The sequence below is a fragment of the Varroa jacobsoni genome, unplaced genomic scaffold (assembly GCF_002532875.2).
Source record: "Varroa jacobsoni isolate VJ856 unplaced genomic scaffold, vjacob_1.0 contig00194, whole genome shotgun sequence".
Classification (NCBI taxonomy): domain Eukaryota; kingdom Metazoa; phylum Arthropoda; class Arachnida; order Mesostigmata; family Varroidae; genus Varroa; species Varroa jacobsoni.
The window spans coordinates 79,358-98,256 of NW_019214426.1; positions in this window are offsets into that span (position 1 = coordinate 79,358).

Consider the following 18,899-nt stretch of genomic DNA (forward strand, 5'->3'; position numbering starts at 1 on the left):
CTTATTTAAACTCTTTTGAAATCTAAACATTGATTTTATGTAAATAAAGACTAAAGTTACAATCATTCAAGTTTAAAAAAACTTGAATGATTATAACTTTAGTCCTACATACTATACTCCTATCGCAAGGGTTCAAGGCTTGCGGAATTAGATACTGTATAGAAACAATTCTCGTTAGGTCATTTGCAGATTGACGATTTATATCTGATTCATTTTTAGATGGACGCCTTCACTGATACCGCCAGTAGACTACTGGTCATTTTTATCAGCATACATGCTACATTTGATTATTATAACTTTGTACAAAGGTTTACACAAAATATACACTAAGAGGAGGTCAGAAAAGTATTAACTATAACTTGAAACAACTGAAGATGTATGAAATTTTAACGGCGAAGAAACAAAAATTCAACGATGCTTATTTACAGCGTATTTACATCGCGAGTAATCTGCCGTGCGAAGTAACTGCGCCGTTTCTATGGTCGTGAATGCCAATGATCATCCGTCATCGTAATACAATATAGATATACGTAATTTATATATACTATAAGTTATTTTCGTTTAGCTTCAACGACAGTAATGTGCTTCCGTAAAAGAAACTACAATAATAAGGATTTCCAAACTTACTGCGACTATGCAAGACATTCCCCCTAAGTATCACGTGTGAAGAGACACGGAACCGCTCATGGACACCTTAGTGTTTTGCGTACGCGGATTTGCTCATTTCTACAGCCCAATTCTGAAGTGAAGCTGATCACGTTGATTCGAAATCCATCGCCCTTCATACGTTCCAATGAAGCACTAGGCCAAAATTTCATAATCGCTTCGTTCATATCTGCCGGTCAAGCGACAAAGTGGAGAGAAGTTAACCGGCTCTGAATCCAGTTCCGTTAACTTTGTAACTAGAACCGCCAGCCGCAAGTTTCGCTGAGGCGATCGATAAACTACGATTCGTCTTCGTTGGCGGCTACGCCATCGACAGCGTAGATCAACGAAACACATAAATGCGCCGCTCCTAGCCGAAGTCAACCCGTGTCGCGGTAGAGCGTCAGTGTTCAGTCGTGCACTCACCAGAGTGTGCGTCGTACGGGTAATGCTAGTATGGGTTCTGTCGAAGGGTACTTCATAAACAGCGACAGATTTTTACTTTGACAAATTGATCACTGTAACTTTCGAGTGACGAGTTTTAAAACGAGTCTTTGTCCGCTGGTTCGGAAGGTGTCCGCAAGGCAAACGGAGCTTGTGTGAGGCACTAAAGTAGAATGACACGTTTATTTGGTTGGTCGGTTTAGAGCGAAATGCGCACGTGGATGGATGGATGGATGGATGGATGGACGGACGGGTATTTCTGCAGGATCTTTATTAGAAGCAGAACTATCTTATTTTATTTGCCGCACCGCGTTCTCGTTATAGTGGAGAGAAAAAACGATACAACATTTGGTGCGCTAGCGATTTAATTTGAATGACGAGAAGCCAGCTTTTCATTACAGAACCTGAAGACATGAAGGACGTTAGTGGGCTGTTCTATATGGGTCTTGCAGACTTGTTCCACCCGAAAAGGAAAAGTTTAACAAGCGCTAACATAAAAGAAGATTATACATCGGAATATAACGCGCTACTGTAGGATAAGCATAACAGGATCATTAGGAGACGCGGTGTGTCTCCAAGAAGGAGAATGACTAGCCTCTTAAACGGATTAAATTCTAAAAGATTGTGCAAATAATCTTAAAACCCATCGTTCATTTCCGTACAAATCGTATTGAAAAAAATCAAACATTTCGTCTGAACGACAACACAAATGAAGCATTTGCGTACCTGGCCTTGGATGTAATAACGTAATAACCAGTTATGGAACCATTTCGGGTATGGCTCTGATAGAAACCGCTGTGATATTCATGTCGCTAAAATAAAGCTGAGCATTATACTAACATCAAGTACTTAGTAAATTATCTGGAAAACTTTCAGCTGCAAATAAAATACGACGCTTCAAAAGTACGAATAGGAAAGCGCCGCATCTGAGCATATAGTTTGTAGACCTGTAACATATTAAGACTTTTATAAAAACAAAGTGAATCAACTCAGGGCAAGCTTCTTTGCGCTCGAAAAGGCTACTTTCGATCGTGAATGGCGGCGTCCTTTGAGGCAAACTTCCCCATCTATTGAACGATCGGGTTATTTCATCGCCGACAAAAATGCACAATGGCCTCTCTGAAGTCAGCCAAGTCGGGCAGTCGTACTTCGTAACCCTTTGTTTATGCGCTATACTTAGAAAGTTATAGTTTTATCTTTCCTGTTCAGAAATAGAAGCGTACCGCATGCTTACTCCACGGCACGAGGTCGACCACAGTTTTGCTATCGTTTATATACGTATCTAAATAATTACACAAATAGAAGCTAGGCTAAATTTCGCTTCGAAGGACATCCGTCTGCCAATTAGATCCGCTTGTCCAAGTAATTCTCAAAATTGCATTAACGCTTTGTCTTGTGCCAGGGTCTATGCCTGTTTCACGCCTATATCAAGGTACAACCCTGTTGAAAACAATCAAAACGAAATCAGGGAAGGTTCGCGTGGTGCAGCTGCGAACGCGACAGTATCGCAATAAAATGCAACGTACCGATGGTAACAACATCTACATTGTCACATTAGTTGACATACTTGCCGCAACAATAAAAAGAGTCATTTTATGGCCTTCTCATTTTAGTCAAGGGTTTTCGTTTCCGTTTCTCTCTGTGTCAAACAAAATGTCAGTCCTTTCTCTATTCCATCCAACGGCTAAAGGATTACTTTCTAATTCTTATTCAGATTCCTGGACTTGATGGCTCTTGAAATAGGATTTTATTATTATTATTATTATTATTATTACCTAAAATAGTTTTTTAAATTACTGTGACAATAAAATTTTTAGTTCTGATAAAAATTATTATTGTTAGAATTACTATAAGGGCTATGGCTTGTCTTGATAATGGGTACCTTCACGCCACGTCTTGGGTTAAAGATCATGCTCTTAAAGGCGTTCGCTGCGTGAAATATGCCAGCTTGTGGCCAGTTCGCCGCACTCCCGCCCACATAAGTGCAGTGTTTAAATACTTCACAGCCTGAAAAAAGGCAGCGATGGAGCTTCATGTAAGGCACTATGAGCATGAGGTCCTCTAAAGTATTAATTTCGAACCACATTTTAAATGCTACCGTCGACCAACCAGAACTGTAGAGACGTGTCATTGTGATGTTGACTTTAGATGTATGGTATTGACGATCTAAAATTAATAAGAAATTCAATAGAAAAGTATTTGCTTACGGTCTCCAGGAATTACGCGATACCTGCGATATGTAACCCCTGAAAACGTACCGTCCGAATTAATCAGTATGCTGCTGAGAAATATGCACTTTGTCTCCAATGGGTGCTTCAGTACTTTTTTATTCTGTTGTGAGCTTTTCCTCGTTATTCATGATGCCATGATTCAAGGAGCGACCCCAAAACCTTTTTGTCGTACGCTTTAGCCACGTACCGATCATTGCTCGTTAGTAGCATAAAAAGATGCGCTGCAAATTGTATGGATGTTATGAATCCACCTTGTCCTCAGTTCATTTCCTTTGCTATCTTAAAACTATACCTGTGCGTACAAAATGTAGCAGAAAACTTGGCCGGTTTTTCCTAAACGAATGTCACTGCAGTACTCTCTATGGAGACTAGTACTTCTTCTGGGAGCACTAGTGCATTTGTCGTCATCGAGAGCTTGGAGGTTGGCTCAATTTGTTTGTGGTAAAGCGGTAGGTGCAATTATCGTCATAGGCAGTTCATAAGTTAATTAAAGATTCGAAGGCCTTCTCGGTGGGTCACTGTGTATGGCAACCTTAAGCATGGATAAGAGATCCTATTGAACTAGAAGAACCGCATTTAATAGCATAGTAAATCATCAATTTACTCTCGACATAATATCCATAATCGAAGGTATGAAGTAGCATTTACTGTTCACATAATAGAAAAAAAATATTCAGAGCCTTTGATTCGTGAAACGTAGATAATGAAGCATTTGAGCGCTCAGATAAAATATAAATAAAATCTTTTATTTGCTCAACTAATTGTATGTATGTGGGCGCCCCTCAGGTCCAAAAATATCGATTTTAATTAGTGATTGTTGTATAGTGTTTCACACTGATAATAAATGACATTGTAAACGTTTACATAAACGCGAACTATACACAGTAGACAAATTTACATAAAAACAAGTCAGCCTTAGCAAAGGCCGCAAGCTATTTTCCCCGTTGATATTAACCGTTTTCTATATTCGAAGTAATCCTATTTAGCATGGAAAAGACGTGATAAGTTTGCTTAAAATAGAATATGACCGTTGACAGTTCGAAAGTACCGTCGTTCTAGTCATCAGCATTTTGTTCAGATGCCGGGTATACAGTGTGTACTGCAGTCTAAAAATCTACACCTTAGTAGTTCGGTATTAACATAAGAAGTTCATATTTTATGATTGCACGTTAAACAAACCCTGGCGATATTACCTGTTACTAACCAAGTCCCCATCACACGCAGTAGAATTAAATATACACAGGAGGCTGGGCTGATTTTTACCTACTTGAAACCCTATTTAAGTTTTGTCATGAACACACCACGCAACCGTTCCAACAACCTATTATACCGATGACGGTGTTTCGTCCCTGATATGCGTTTCCCTTGCCCTTTTCTCTACTTAGTGCCCTATAATTTACGTTTTTCAATCGTTCAAGCTTCAACAATAGTCGAGGTTTTCGCTTTCGTCAATTCATTTTCATCAATGAGAATTTTTCAAGAAAACTCAAGAACCTTACCATTAGCCCCGTGGTCTATTACTCGTCGGCCTTTACCGTCCGGGATGTCACCTCTGAAGGGATCCGTTCCCCAGCTGCCAATACTTCCATGACCAGGTGGTAGAGTCTCCACTAAATAAAAAAATAACATCCCCGTATGACTTTGTTGGTTCGTCACTTTTTTTCTCTTTTCTACCAGCTTCATGCTACTGTCCAGCGACTGGTGTTGCTCGACACGTGCTGCCAATCCTGGCTGTCCCTCAGGTTGACGCTATTCTATGAAGCTTTCGCACAGTGTGCCCTATTCCGTTTTTGCACTCTTTCTTTAGGTTCGTGCCGTCGTACAGCTGGTTCGCGCTAGCGTTCGTAAAATACTCGGGGCAGATAAAGAGAACTTAGATGAGTGGCCGGAGGTTCTATTGGGCCGACCGCAACGGTACCACTGCGTCTATTAGCGAAAGTTGTCTCTTTCTTTTGCTTAGTACCTTTTCCTCAGTTGCTTTTCTTGTTACACGTGGTAACGCTATCTTGCAATTCTGCCCTGTGCATGGCGGCCGATCGAAGCTATTATTTAGATCAGTTGCAGGTTGTTTACGCCGGTTAAAGGTTACTGAGGTTGTTGAGCCCATGCGCCTCGACATCAAAGGACCGAGCCCGATCATTACTCTATATATTTTATTTAAGCTTGTCCTACTACAGAAGCTATTGTTTATTTTTCTACGATATCGGAACACGGGAAGCCGACCCAAGACTGTTAACACAGGCCAACTGCAAGGTCTCTACAATAAAGAACGTCTTTTGCAGGTAGCTTGAAATATTCATCGGGAAATACTTTGATTGGTAAGTGTAATTCAGGTAAGGAAGCTAGTACTATAATACCAATTTATTGAGCATAAATGAAGAAAGATAAGTTTTTTTACTAGAACGCCCATTAGTATCAGGGTTCACGTCAGCTACTATCGCTATGTATCACTACACGTTTTTGCTTGGTAGAATAATTCTACGAACAACTGTGATAGCTTTTTATCATGTGAGCTGTATACTCTCTCTCTCTCTCTCTCTCTCTCTCTCTCTCTCTCTCTCTCTCTCTCTCTCTCTGGCACGGCTATATAAACCAATTAAGATAACCGGAATTTGAGCCTGAAAGTTTGTATGTATTTGAAGATGCTGAGATTTCTGACAGAGTCATTGAATATAGTAAAAAGAGGATATTTTATAAATACTTCTTAAATGAACTAAAATTATTTTTTTATATTGACCCGGCGACGTGCGAATAAGGAGCTACTGATAGCTGAGCAAGATAAATGTTTTGCCGAGTCTTACTCCCTGAGCTACGTAAGCGTTCCATAGGACGAGCTATTGATGGGTACTTCAGTAAAGATGCTCAAAGTTTTTCGCGAACCATAAACATCATTTTGTTGAATGTTGTTCTTTCAAAATCAAGTGAAATCTGCGTACGATTGCATGGGCTTGGCCAAAAACTTACTACCACTGTTTAAGGATCTATGAATCGAGAATTAATTACAGTTGAGAGCGCCAACCCTTCCAATACTGCTACGCCTCGAATGAATAAAAAAAGAAGGTACAGAGAGAAAAACTGACACAGTCGGGGGTATATTGTCAATATCACTCGTCGCACTATATTCTAAGTAGGGCAACAGTCTAAATATGTCTCTCCGAGAACTTAATCGACAGGAAATCCCGGTAATGTTTGACCAATCCTATGCGAACGTCTATAGACACTACCACGCATCGAACCTTTATATCTTGTTACAACCTCCTGATCCGCTTCACAGAGGATCGTCTGAGGCCAGACCCTTTTCAAACCTTACTAGAAGCAACACAAATAAAGAATGTAGCAGGTAATGGAAAGAGTAGTAAATGTGATGAAATTAGATAGCCAGAAGTTAGATAACAAGTCCCGCGCCAGGTGCAGACGACCCCACACCAGATAACCGCCATGCAGCAACGCTCCAAAACTAACGGCCATTGGTAAAGGGGCTACAATAAGCCCGGGTTAAACAACTGCTGTATCTGCAAGCAGCTGTGACCACATACAATGGCCTTCTATTATACTATCTAACTGCGTAACCTGAGCAGCTGCACAGATCGCTTGTTTCCGTCTTGCCATAGACAATACCAACAAGCAAGTCCGGCCATAGGGCAACGGGACTTCTTGTGTTACTCTCGCGCTTTGCAGCTTTCGTTTGAGCAATGTTGAAAGAACCACTTCTTAACACCGTCAACGTTGTCACAGAACCGTTTACTAACATTGATAGCATTCCGAACTTTTGTTCGAAGCACTGTATCGAAGTACTGCCAAGAAGGCGAGGCGCTCCATCCTATAAAGTGGCTGCAAGGGCAAACAGGACCTCTGCACTGCAGGGACAAACAGGACTCTCAGACCGAAAGAGCAAGAACGAACTCTAGTGTCTGAGCAATGCAGGCCCCTGTGCGCCCTCCGCATCCGGCGCATCTCTCGAGAGCCTTCCTCTAGTCGACCGGTCACCAATAATAGAAGGCTCACTTATACCACGAGAGGGCACAATTGGAGGGAAGGAAGCAGGGGCAAGAGGATGGCCTGTATGTGTGCGTATCTTCGGCCTGTCAGTATGCCTAACAGAGTGCTGGTCTACTTGCCAGTAATCGAGCAAAAGCTAAAGTCGTTGCAAGATTGTGTCTAGCGTCCGGCGACGCGTCCATTTCCCTCATGAAGTGGCATTTGCCATTATTAGCTGACATTATGTATACATCCCTGGCAGGCTGGCTGATTTTTCAACTAAGTACATATAAATATGTAAATACATGCAAATGTAGAAGCATAAAGGTAGGTAACTGTCTATTCGGCCATGCTATCGCGATACAGAATGCGATGATGTGGATTAATCTTTTCAAAATGTTCTTAAGTATAATTAATTTGTGTAATAAGTATGATATTAAAGCTATTTTAGTTTGAATGCAAAAAAAAGCGGGAAATCGTGTTAAAGTACGCATTAAAGTATTCGAATTTTCCATTAGGTTTAAAAAAATATAAGATCTAAACGGATCTAGCAGACTTTTATTAGTTAGTTGCTGATCGATCAGTTGCTGAAACAAATGACGGTGATGGTTTCAATGACAAGCAGAGTGTCGAACTTCTTACTATAAAAGTGCTACATGTTAAATGTTAAGTTACAGGTAGACGCAACCCACGTGTATATTATATTATCAGCTGCGAAAAAAACAAAGTGCTATCTGTAATTAACGTCACGATGAATCATTATCCGGAGGTCGTCTTAACCTCATATTCATTGTTTGCTTACCCTTCTGTTCAGATTTTTTTCTATTCGTCATTGCCTGCTCTGCGTTCTCAGGTCTGCACGATGTCCCACCTCTGGAAATTTGCCTTTGACGCGTGAAGGCGTTGTCAATTGACAAATTACGCACAGACCCAGCGTTTCACCTTAGGCTTTTTTGATTTTCAGCTATTATTGTTGACAGAAACTGTTACGTATATGTGTAAGAATCGGTCGTATCGTTAAACAACTCTTCCAACTATGCATATACAATATAAGGAGAATAAAAGTTCCGTCCTAACTAGACATCGCTTTTGCCGTGGTGATATGCTTGGTTCCTGAAATATTCCGATCTAACCTCGCGGTCAAAAATTTTACTGGCCAGTCGTTCGAAAGGTAATCGGAAATGAGCTCTCGGCCGCTAATAGGTTACAAAACCTAAAAGGAAGTACGGAGCGCAGAGGATTCGTCTCGGCCCTCAATTCAGTGGGGATAACCTTGTTGTAGGCGTTATTATAATGATAAAGCCTCCATACGTCAAATGTCCACCTGTCGTCAGCTAGTCTACGCTATCATTATAAACGATAGCAAGCAGTGAAATACGGTTAAAAAAAAGTCGCTCAAATTATTAGCGTACGTCCGAGTATGGCTTTAGGCAGCACAATTTACGAACTCGAGCCTGATCTGGTGTCGGAATAGCAAGAGGTTTGTTTCGATTACGGCAGGGCCAGACCGCACCATGAGTGGGGTATCTTTCGACGGCGTATGCTGCTAATAGTGCCACTGCTTTGGACCCACAGGGAATTTATCTGTCACCGTAAGCAAACTAACCCGAATATCAGTCAGAGGGCACCAGTGTTCTCGTCAATTAAGACTTCATTCCACCAGATTAACTTCCGCTTTTCGAACCAGCACCGGCACTGAAGCACACCGCTCCCTATCGTCGCTGCCATTACCACTGCGATAGCAGCTACGAGGCAGTCGGGCGACCATTTTATTTCCGTGACAAACCCCTGTCGCTCGGGCTCCTGAATCTTCTTTGGCTGACAAGTATTAACTTCGCACTATTGTTATCTTCGGTTTGTGCAAGTGAGATCTCGCCGAGTTCGAGTCGAATGGTCGAAGAAAGAGCTCATCGACACAGTACAACGTTCCACTATCCAAACGTTTCTTGACGTTTAAGTCACCCCTGCAGCCTGAGAGCTCCGGATTCATGGACCAGCAATAATAGTCGGGTACGGGAAAACAGTGGTAACAACAATCCCTGAGTTTTTCCCTTTTGCCTTGACTATCTGTGCATTTGTCTTTCTATCGTGACTGACCGATACGCCGATGAAACAAAATGCAATTTCCTAAATGTTCATTTCAGTCCAACGCAGTTAGATCCAAACCAGTCGCTTTCGACTTGTTCTATGCAACCTCCTTCAATTATAGTGCGCTCCATAACCGAGCAATTGAATCTAACAGAATCAAAATCCGCTTTCTCAGCAATAATCTCACTTGCACGCTTAGCTAGACTAGTTAGCTGCTAGAGTTAAAGGTTTAGAATGCCCTTATAAGATGCTTGAGACTACAGGTCGTTCAACGGCTTTGTTGGGACAAACAAACGCCATACTGATGCTTGTGAGGGTACAGTTCGAGCGTTAAAAATCGAGGAGATATACCCAGAAAGGCCGGGAGAGCGAGTTTTATCTGAGGGTGTTTTAGAAAACTCAAAGTAAACGATTTCTGAGCTTCTCTGTGTTGCCGCAAATGACCATTGATTTCAAACTTAAGTGAGACACGTTGAAGTGACGTAGGCTAAAAGGAAGACGCCTGTCATGTTGAATCATTTGACTACTCATTTGACGAGGAAAACCCTTTAAAATGTGTCGATTTCCGTTCAAATTTTTAGTTTTAGCTTACTAGTTTGATGTCTCTCCCTCTATTGCGTTTGCTCCTCGGATCCGCGTAAGTTAAAATGGTCTTGTCCTTAAGTTCGTTTCGGTCTATTGCTGTCGAATCTCCTCTAGCACTTTTTACCGGTCGTTTTCTTTTACTACAAAGGGAGGAGGGCAAACAGCCCATTATCTAGGTTTTATTCTAGCCAAACGGTATGTCAGACCGGACTCTAGTGACTCTACCAGGCTGTCGTGAATATCAAAACTGTTTTTTTTCTTGTATCGTTTTTGCCTCTCTTTGCGCTTGCAATTAACTTTCAAAAATACGCCAGCCCACAGCTTCGATCGACCAGAATACGTAGCCGACAACCTATGCCAGCTGACCAGTATTGGCGTCGTACCCAATTAACTTGGTTGGTCTGGGCTCATCTGCCGGCCAGGCTAAGGATAAAGGATTGGATACGCAATCAACCGACTCAGCAGAAGCGGATAAATAGGGGAGTCTTTATAACGTAGTAACACGCTGAAGTTTCATTCGAGAAGCCGAGAAAACGATAGAAAGACAAAAGCAACCAGGATGAAGGCTGCAGGGGAAATAAGTGCGGGTGTTTAAATTACTGTTTATTTTCAGCGATTTAGCAGCAGAAGACGTAAAAAAATAATACAATTCTTGCTTTTCTCATGGGTCATATTTATTAGCTTTAGATTTATGATCGCTTTATATGGCTTAGTTTTATAGTGAATCGAAATTACACTGAACCCTATTCAAAACCGTTCAGTCCAAGTAATGATTAGACAAATAAGAGGACCTTTAAGGTGCAGGTAATTAATTAATTAGTAATAATACTTATTATAATCCTTATTACAAAGAGTTTCTTGTCGTACTATTATGAAAGTCGTAAAATTATGAAGAAAAAAAAGCATTGAAAAACTAGTCTTAGAAGAATCATCAAATATTGTTTAAATATTGGGTTGCATAATGGTTTGTTTAGGTACCTTCAGTACGTATATAAAATTATGTCGTTTCGTTAATTACTCCTAATCATAGCCGAGAGTTAGGGGTAGGCCAGCTCTACCCAAGACTAACCACAACAGCATCCTAGCAAGTCCTACAGATAATTAATGGTAGGAGCTGCTGTTATATTTAGGTCGATGATTAGGACACTTTACTTGGATCGTCGGCCTGATCGGCCATGAAAAACATCGATTAATGTTCATGTACATACACAGTTTCAGTCGATCTAAATAATCGTCCTCGCGTTAACTACTACAACCTATTTTAAAATGAAATGCCATTACGTACAAAATTGGCATAGGATTTTCTCTATAAAACCCTTTAATGTCTAAAAATGGCCACAGCTACCAACCAACCATAATTAACATCAGACTGCCGTGCCACTTTAAAACATTGAGGGTACAATAGTTAGTCGTATGCAAAATGGCTGTGGCAGATTGTTTTTTAAGATCAACAACAGAGGCGCGGACCCAGGCGCAAAACCAGTGATAATCACGAGCGCCCGCATGTCGAACCTAGAACCTATATGCATCAGAGAAAGATCCCCATATCAATTAGTTACAGTTGGTATGTGACAACGACTATCCGTATCCATTTTGTACTAATTCATGTCAAAAACAAAATCGAAGGAGGCTCTAAATGTGGAACGGAGAAAAACAACGGGGACGACAACAATACAGTACAAATAACAATGCCCATATTTCTATATGGACTTTCGCAAGTCTTGGAGAAAACCCGATAGTGACGCGGCCGATACAAAACAAATCGATGAAAATCGTCGCGTTGATTTGTCGATCGAACGAGAAAACTAGAAATTTTTTGCACATTTATCCAAAAGCCATTAGGTATAGCAAGATTTACAATACGCGGTACGGTATTCGCTGTATGTAACAACGATCATTGGGAAGCGGTTCACTTTACTTACTAGGATTGTTAACGAAGATAAAATAATCGAAAATTTTGTTTCACCCTTTAAAAAAAGCCTGACAATTGCTGGCTGGATAAATAAGTACACTAATTTTACTAATTGTTACGCTAATTTTATGGAAAAGCATCCTTTCCTTATTGAGGCGACATGGATTTGGATGAAAAATGAACAATAAACCAATCAGTTACGATTTTCTTTTCGACATTTTCCCGCATCACGGACGACGCCGACGATTTGTTCGGATCGACCCCTGTTGTGAACGTAATACGGTTTATTAAAGTGTAGCTTACACGCTCTGGTCGAATAAAATGTGACCTTAGGCCGCATAGCATTGTATTACGTAGCATGACTATAGTCATGGCAACCACATGCAGTATCATAAGTATATATGCATATATATATGGATCTAACCGCTTATCCAAAGCACCTCGAAAATGTGGGCGAAAAATTCCGCTAGAAATTCTGGTAACGCGGTTCGACCCGGTCAGTGTCAATTATACCCGACGCCCATAATAATTACGGGAATATTTCGTCAACCGTTCAGTCTCGGCGTGACGTTCTCTTTAGCAGTCATGCTTCCAGACAAATTCTTTTGGCATATGCATGTAATGAAAAAATTTTTCTTTAATTTGACGACTGAATCCATATTGTAACAGCAATTCGAAAGCGGACAGTTCTTGCGTTACCTTATCTGGTGATTTGTCAGCAGTGGCCCAACAGATGCCGGTGTTGTAGAATAGCAACGTTGTACGCTAAAAATTGTCAAAATGGTGCACAATAAAACAATATGGTAATAGAAATAAACATTAAAAGGCACATCGTATAATTTTTCAAAAAACAATTCTCAAAATATATTTCTCACGTTACGAATAACGCTTGCGAGTTTTATTTGTGGCCGTAATAATTAGCTAACTAAGCACAAAATCAAAATAGGTGCCTCCGTAATAACTAAAGAAAAAACTATATATGTGCTAAGGAAAACGTAGTTTCTTTTAGCCGAATCACATTGTGTAACATTTGCGATTTTATAGATAAAACCAGCTAGCGTTTGCCTTTGAGAGCAAGTGCTACCTATCTAATTTACTAGGTACAAAAGCGGATATTTTCTTATTTTTAGTGACGCAACCTGCGTGTATTAAAATCGTTCCTGCTTTCTCTTTATAGGCAGCTTGAGTATATTTTTTTGTAAAGGACTTGTGTCACTCTTTGTTAGCCGTTTGTGCAGGCTCTGATTAGAGCTGACACCAGAACTATTTTCGGGGTCCATAATTTTATGGGTGTGAGCCCCACTAAATTGGCTGATTAGATAACCTGCTCAAAGCAAAAAATATATTTACGTCTTCGAAGCTCTAATAGGTAACAGTAGATAAGCAGACACCTAAAGCGGCTTATCAGTTGTGTCCATTGCATGGACATTACGGACTTTGATTAAGCTTCATATGGCAGTCCATTAAGTGGACAACAAGGCATTTCAATGAACAGACCAAAACTGTCTTAACAGAAACAAAATACGATCGAATCGAAAGAGGTTACACGATCAAACAGAAACACATGCAACCAGCCTCGTATTTTATTTAGCGTCAAATAACGGCGCTGGTAGAAACACGGAGGCACGTCGACAGCAATTCTGAGGGAGATAAAGCCTTGGGATGCCAAGGATTTACCCACCGGACGGATACTGTAGCAGACAGAGCGTAGCATCATCGTAGCGCCTGGAGATTTACAAAATTGGATCAGTTCCACCAGGGAGCAGTGGTTTATCATAAATCAGTGAGGTGGAGAGGACATAAGCTATTCAATAGAAACTTCACGGCTAGTATGAAGCGAGTATATCGCTCAGCGTCGACTGAGCGATAGAAAATTGCGAAGCGCATTGAAAACTCGTTTCACTCCCCTAATCGAAGCGGTCTAGGACCCCAATAGAGAACATCAAGGCTTAGAGTGTGTACTTCAAATGCATTTCTGAATTACGTAAACTAATAGCGCGTTGTGTTCCGCCAAACCTCATCGGCGATGTAGAAGCACGGATATTTCTACTTGTTCTAATCAGTGCGTTTACAATCGAGACGATCGGTTGATACTTCTATTTGGAATACAATGCCGCTATCGGATTTTAACACGCTCGACGCATCCTGCGAAGAGACGCGACGTTAACGCGGCTCGCCGTGCGTAATAGATGTAAATAATATCGAATAATATCAAAAAATATTAATGACAGGACAAAACAGAGAGAGTCAGAATGCATATTCTACCCAAAATGTTTGTAATTTATGTTTCTGGTATTTCTAGAAGGCGTTATTAAATGTCTTATCTTTCGAGGCACCCTTCAAATAGGGCAAGCAGTCTTGGCCGAAACTGTAACAAAGCTACTGCTGTCATAAACTTATGAGAATGCCGCATATGTATGTGAGTAAACAAAGACCTAGTCCCTTGCATACAGTTAACTAGAAGGCCAAACCTTAGCGGCTTCAGCAGCAAACAAAGACCGAGCAAACATGTACACACACGCATACCATAGGAGTACAGCGTACCACTTGTGCATTACATGCTAAGAACATTTTCACGATTCTCTTTCTCTCTACGTGCGAGTGTACCTATCTATGATATCTTGCTCCTCTGACTCAGAGCTACGTTAACGTCTCGCTATGGTTCACTATTCGCCTTTCCCTTCGGATCTGATGTTACTACGGCTGTTTGCACGTTCCCAGAGCTACCGTAAGTAGACCTGACCGCGGCGAGGGTCCAGAACGTCCGACTGTGCTAGCAGCACCTCGACTTCAACAATGAAAAGCCTCCAGCCTCGGTGCTCATTTGGTTAAGCTTTCTCCGGAGAGCTTTCAGGAAAAGCCATCCCAAAGTCTCATCGGGATCGGTTACAGAGCATCGAATCCATCTAACCTTACGTCCTCATCTGAACGCCCGCCTTTGGTAATTTCAACAGTCTTCAACTCTAACGTCGAAGCTTCACTTTTCTTTCGGTTTGCAGTTTCTCAATTCTGGTTGGGTCAAGAGGTGATTTGGCATGTTAGTACAAACTCAAAGTGCGGAGGATGGAGGGAAACGAGTTGCTGTGAGCATTTGGCAAGCTGGGCGTTCTGTGACAGGAAAGCCCTCAGTTGGCACCAACTTAATGTATACATTTAGTTTGAGCAGTTTTGCCGACAGCTCCTGCCAAGGCTCTAGTTATAATTCGTTCGGGATTGTTCATTGCATAGAATCGAATGGATTATAAATGGAATCTTGTTCATGCATATTGCTACAACTGGCCACTAAAGCTAGATAGCTGGCTTACTGGGCGGCCGGCCGGCCGGCCGAATATTTGCTGCTTTTTGCCATTTTCATGGGTGAAATACCCATCGACAAACGATGAGCTCCGGTCAGCGCTTTGATGTCGTCGTGTAGTATAGGCCGTGGAGTGTACAGTAAAATGATATTGCTCGATATGTATGTAAGTTCACTCAGCGAGTAAGGAAGTACCCCTTGCTGACTGTAACAGACGCCTTTCGGAAGCCAAAAGTTACTGCAGACTGGTTGCTGTAACCAGTCATCGGTCGACTACTGGGTATAATATAATTTGGATGCGTGTTTATATGAAACAATTACTTTTGCCTTTTCTATTACTTTTATCTGCCCTACGCTTTTGGATGCGAGCACTTACCCATACCCAACTGAAGAATTGGGCTAAGAATCGGTTAAGTTCCCTGTAAGTTAAAACCAATTTAATTATCTTGGACTGAGTGCCAGTCCAAGGCATAAGACTTTTAGACTTTCTACTGCTAGAATATATTGTTTTGCTATTGTTACTGCGTATATTAACTTTCAGCTGAAAAGAGCAAATAAATTTACTTGGTATTATGCGAGGGAGCTTTGTATGTATTTGTGCTAGGTATAGAAATGGAAGGTAATCAGATCTTCAAGCGCTCGTACGCTTGACCTCGCGATCTGGCATTGTGCAGCAACGTAGCTTACGTGATATCGTCTATCACTTGGGGCTACCTGCAATCCGAGCATGGGACACCGCTGAGGGTTCTGTCCTTCAGCGTCTTGGATGCCGCTGAAAGCCGCTTCAGGCCAATCCATTATAAGATGTCCACAGTTGTTTTGGGCTATAAAGTCTAATAGCGTCCTTTGAGGGCTACTGTGACGAAAACCAGTTAGATACATTATCATTTGTAATTCTTAGGTTTCCTGTGAAATGCAATGATAATAAAATACCTAACTGATCCACTTAACTCCTCATTCTTAATTAAGCTCGTCGAGTTTCATACACTTTGTCGTTAATAAATTCCTCGTATTTTTCAATTACCAAAAAACTTAATGGTTCATCTATTATAGATTCGCCCCTATCTTTTTGCTTCCTGGATCCTAATTATTGTCAAATGTACTGTTTAAATTCAATGAGGATGCCCGTGATACCTTAGTGGCTAATCTAATCTCGAGGACACGTTGTGGTGGAATCCGGGCATAAACAGATTTTGTTTTGTGCTAGGAGTCAGCCAGCTATCCGATGGAACTATGCCTAACGGTGATACCGGACGTAAAACTCGAAACATAGAGGGAGGCGATTCGTCGGTGCAAGGTTCAGTAAATATGGTAAGTGCAGAAATCCCCCATTCAAGCTCTGACGCCATCGGCTATGTGCAGTTTGACATTGTCATGGAGAAACGTAGCCTTAGTATATAAGGTCTTCGATGTCATATAGCATCGTTCAACGGGTATAGCTAAGCTACACACATATCCTTATAAACAGTATTGTTTTTCTCAAACAATTTCATCAGTGATGATCATCCTAGTCCCATTAGAAGTACATCATGCTTTTTTTGAGTGCAGGTCTATTGTCATTTTGGACTTAGTGTATCTTCAATCGGATGTCACCATTTCGTTTACTCCCTCACATTTATAAAGAGACATTGCTCGATATCCATAGTTGTTCTGCAGTTTTTTTTTATCACCGCTTCGGTATAACATCAAGAACTTGCCTATATCGAAGGCTTTTGTTAGACTTATCTATGTCCTGAAATTCGAATCAGTAATGGCCGTATGATCGTACCTACAATGGCAAGGCACTTAAACTTGCTTCAGATTTTTAGGTTTTTCTGTGCAGAAATTTTCCATTGTGATACCGTTTTATTCAAGATGTTGAGATAATGAGAAGTCGTATTTCCTATCGTACTCGCTCGGCTCATTAGACATCTATGATTTTTGATCAGACACACGATAAGCGTATATTCGCAGCTCATCCTTTCACGTAAAAAATAAGTTGTTTGCCATCCAAGATTTCCATCGGCATTCGGGAGCTGACTGGACTGAGATGCATCGTTCAAGCCTAAGATTCCATTTTCTACTTGCCGCTTTTGCCAGTACTTCGTCTCCCGCTTCTGCATAAGTATTTTGGGGTATTTGGGGTAACTTATTGATTGTATGGGACGTAACTTATTGATTGCGCTTCTTTTCATGCGGGACATCTATTATGAAGTGAGTTAAATTTCATTTACTGCCCATAAAATCGAAGAAAACTTTCTAATAGATAGAAAGGAAAGCTTGTTCGGATGGTACACATGGCAGAAAAATCAGTAAACAGGTAGAAGGAAAAACGTCCATTTGAAACAAATGCTATATTTTTTAAACGATGTAATATCTGCTACTTATGGTATAGAGTATTTGCTTTTCGAGCGCTCTTAATCCACACAGACTTCTGCTAAATAATTCCCAGTGTGGATTCGTTCCACGAAATACTAATTTCCATTGATAATCTATCTCAACAGAGCTTAAACTAGATCTAACATCTTCATATCACGCAGCGGTGCTAGTGAGTGCGGTTGTGTATACAGATGTTTTACCGTACTGCCCATTCAACAGTTATTAATAGAATTAATAGAATAGAATAGATGCCCACTTTTGGAATAGCTTTTTCAGAGGTGACCCGTGTAAAATGGTAGTAGAAAAGCACTCTTCTACAAAGAGCTTAGCAGCAGGTTTGCTATTTGCGCACTCATCGTGCGCGAAGTGACGTAGTTAGAAACGACCCGAAAAAGATGAAGATTATAATATCCAGAAACGTCACATGGCTTTCTCAGCGCCAGCCTGCTCGTCCATGGGTTACTTGAATGCGTAGCCACGGCTAGAAAAGTGGCTAGAAAAATAGTGAGTAGGAGAAAAGGGGGATACGCAGTAAACAAATAAGATAGTCCATTCATCCGCAGTCTTATTCTTCCTATCTCCCGTTTGCTTTTCTCTGTGACTAAGCTAAGTCGACTGTACAGTCTTTAGACTCCGCTTCGGGCAGACAGCCCTGAACAGCGCTTTTGATGAAAGGATTTTTTTGCGGCTACGTCGATCGGCAGTAAGGGTAGCGGTGAGTGCCAGAGCACGCAACAGAGTCATCAGACGACAAGAGGTCACGCGAGGAACCTGAGGCCAGGCGAAGGCAAGCTATCAGTGAGGCCTGGGAAAAATGTAAACAAAGGGGATATATATATATATATAGAGAGAGAGAGAGAAACAGAGAGACAGAAAAAGAGAGAGAGAGAGATGAAAAAGGAAAGGTAGACGGAGGGTAAATATAAGAAAAGACGCGACTAACAGGAACTAGTTTAACGAGAGCTGGTCGGCAGCTAAACAATAAGGCGTGGTCAGCAGCAAGAACCTGCCGCAAAAGCCAAAGACAGCATTTTGCCTTATGCGGATGAAACCTAGCAGTACGAGATACAGAAAAGCAAAAATTTATCGAAAGTAGCCTATAACCCACTGTCGAGGTAATACTAGGATGGTAGCCACTATTTCTACTGCTACTGTCTTAATGAATAAATACTCGGCTTTTTGCGTCCGGAAACACCGTTAGGCATTGTATTGGACGGTCGATTCCCAACCTTACGACTAGCTGCCATACACCTTGCTCATATCCCTAAAGTTTATGGATAAATATGCTGTTAATTCAGAAATCACTGCTGCTGCCAATAAACGTTATAACTTTTCAACTACCGCCAGGCAGAACGCGTCCTTG